The sequence below is a fragment of the Notamacropus eugenii genome, chromosome 2 (genome assembly GCF_028372415.1).
Source record: "Notamacropus eugenii isolate mMacEug1 chromosome 2, mMacEug1.pri_v2, whole genome shotgun sequence".
Lineage (NCBI taxonomy): Eukaryota > Metazoa > Chordata > Mammalia > Diprotodontia > Macropodidae > Notamacropus > Notamacropus eugenii.
Window position 1 is genome coordinate 149,443,255 of NC_092873.1, and position 3,316 is coordinate 149,446,570.

Sequence of the window (3,316 nt, forward strand, 5' to 3'; positions counted from 1 at the left end):
TCACAGACTCTATATATTTCAGAGGTGGAACTTGATCTCAAGGCTTCCTAACTTTACAGCAAGCCAGGCACTACCCAAGGAGGTATTTCTAAAAGACAATTACTTGGCTAAAGCTATGACATCATATGACTGAATGTTCTAATCTCAGTTCTCTAATGGTTTGAAGATGGCGATTTTCTATCAGACCCCCCAATTATTGAGAAAGGTTTCTAAGAACCAAACAGAAACCTCTATTTCATGATATAAGGTCATTTGGGTCAGTCACCTATTGGCAGGATAGCTAACTATGTGGCATGATCTGAAGAACGGTGTGCAGAAAGCCATATCTGAAATCTTCATCACCGTGTTTGATGCTGTGATCCCATTTGGGATTTTCTTGACAAAGATACTGGAGTAGTTTGTCATTTCCTTCTCCAGCTCATTTTACAGATGAGGAAACTGAGGCAAACATCATTAAATGATTTGCCCAGAGTCACATAGCTACTAAGGACCTGAGGTCAGATTTAAACTCAAGTCAAGCACCAACTCCAGGTTGGTGCTCTATCCATTGTACAACTCAGCTGCCCTAAGCTGGACTCTTGCTACAGAGACTTTCCTTTGAAAATTATAGATATTATGGAGCTATGATGGGGTAATTCACTAAGAAGATAGAAGCAGATATGGCATAGAAGTAAAAAAAAAAAAAAAGGCTGGGAGTAAAGAGACCTGAAATCTAATATCAGTTTTCCACTTAGTGTTTATGCAATCTTGCATATCGTTTTATATTTTTTTCCAATCACGAAAGTCTCATAGGTTTTATTAACCTAAAATTGTTGGGGGAGGAGTGACCAAGAGGGACTTGCTAAGTTACCTATCACTCTCGATACCTGAGCAAGGCAGTGGATTCATGAAAGGAGCTAGAATACCTGGGAAGTTGAAGATAGATCTTCCTTTAGACCCCAGGATCAGGCAGAGAACACTAGTCTTGAATTGTTACACCCCAGCTATATGACATTAGGAAGTCACTCTTACCCTCAGTTTCCCCATTTGTAAAAATTTAAGTATATGGTTTTTCTAAAAGGTCCTTTTCAGACCTGCTATTTCAGGGTTTAAAGTCCTTTACATCTCTAAATCTTTTTGATTCTCTTCCCATCCATCCAAATCTAGACTAGAAATGGGTCTAGGGAATCTGGGCCTTCTAGAGGCCCATGGTAGGGAAATCAGGAGGGCTAAGTCCTGTGTTTGGGGGAGAGGGAGGTTACTTTGTAGGGGTGTGGGGCTGAGGCAGCTCATCAATTCTTCTGCATTTCATTTAAGATCCAGGTCCAGTAACGGCACAGGTTGGTATAAACACCAGGATACCCAGGCAGGGCTCAGTGTTCCATGCCCCAAGATACCAGGCCCTGCAGGAACCCACTGCACTCCCAGGGGCCTCCAGAGTCACCCTGGCAGGAATCCTTGCCACCTTTCTTGTCCCCCCCCCACACACACACCATACCAGGAGTGATGGCTTTTCCGTAGTAAGCATTTTTGCAGCTTTCCTCAGAAAAGATACTGATCTTCAGACACTGGAGGGTGCTGGGATATTTGGCAAAAGGACTGGACACAGTACCCCAGCCAGACACCAGGCAATCTGTGCCGGGATTGGCACAATTTTTTGCCAGCTGAATGGGTTGAACTTGGTTGGTCAACGTCACTGGCTTCTCCAGATAGAGGAGCATGAGGTCACTGTTGCTGGTTCTGGGGCTGTAGGAGGGGTGGGGAACTCGACGCTCCACTCCAACTGACTGCTGAGACCGCTCCAGGCATCTAATATTGTGCTTTCCCAAGACCACTCGAAGGTTCCAGTAGTTACAGTGAGCTGAGGTGAGGACCCGACGGTTGGACAGCAGGACACCCCCGCAGCGGAATTGCCTATTGGCTAAGAGTACCATCTGCCAGGGTTGGGAGTTGGGAATACACGTATGACCAGCAATGATCTTTTCTTCATTCCTCTCTGCATTGGCAGTGACCCACAGAAGAGGCAGTGTTAAGAAAAAGAACATTTCTTAAGAGTTGTCTAATTGGGGTTGAGAAGGTCTGAGGACAAGTAGATTAAAAAAAAAATTGGCTAACAGAAACAACTCTACTCAGAAATGCAGATACAGAAATCGATGGAGTGAGATAGAATACCACAGGCAGATAGACGGTGCGCCTAACTGGATAGAGGATGTGGAGGCTGAATGAAGAAGTATGTACAAGCAGATAAGAGGTGGTCGAGAGTCAGATGTCCCCATAGGGAGAAAGGAGAAAAAGGGAAAAAGGACTGGTCTAGGAGAAGGTCTCTTCCTCTTGTCTCCTTTCCAAGAACTCCCAGGTGGCTTTTATATGAGGTGAAGGCAGCCCTCATTTTAAAATAATGAGTTTTATAGTCTTTTTAAAGTTTATTGAGTGTTGTTCAAGCAAGTATTGGGTATAATCAAAACAAGCAGGAAGCAGAAAATGTAAATACTATTATTCCCATTTTACAGATGAAGAAACTGATATGCAGAGAAGTTAACTAACTTACCCAAGGTTACATATCTAGTACCTAATGGAGATGATACTGTAACTCCCGTTTTAAAATTCAAAGACTAATATTTCATTCATCTCAAAAGTGCCTTGGAACTATAATAACTATAACTTCATAATTACAAAAACTTATTATGAATTAATTTATCAGCTCTCTTTCCTACAGAACAGTGGAACAAACAAATAGGTACAAAGAGGAGCATTAAAATGATATACACACATACAGGTAGATAGATAGATAGATAGATAGATAGATAGATAGATAGATAGATAGATCTAGATATATTGATGTGTGTGTACATATATATATGTATAGATATATACATATATATGTATAGATATAGATATATAGGTTGGGTCAAAGGAATAATTTTTTAAAAGTGATAGGGTCCACCAAAGACAAAATTTGCTTCAACTGCAGTGTTATCATAAACCAAGTCTATTTTCAGTTGTTCTGGTTCTTCTTAAGAAGATTAATGTACATCTAACAAATATAGATTGACTTAAAGATAGAAATTCATGAATTGCTTTTTCCTCAAGTGTTAAAGTATTTATGCAGCACCTGGTGCTGTCCCCAAATTAACTGAAGTATAGAATAGGGAGCTGGAATGCATAAATGTTACTGAACTCATTTTATCATAAAAGTCTAGATTTCCCCAATCATATTCAGTTAGTAGTATCACTAACTGAAACATCAGAGAATGTTGCAAGAACTACATTGAGAATGGGGTTGATGTTCAGGCTGAGAAAACAAATCAAGAAAGAAAACAATCAATTTCTTTCATTA

The 3,316-nt window shown here is 40.5% G+C and overlaps 1 pseudogene; it reads right to left on the minus strand.

Annotated features, from left to right (window-relative positions):
• Nucleotides 1-1,352: 1,352 nt before the first annotated feature.
• LOC140523714 (kallikrein-14 pseudogene) lies at nucleotides 1,353-2,024 on the minus strand (annotated as a pseudogene).
• Nucleotides 2,025-3,316: the final 1,292 nt, after the last annotated feature.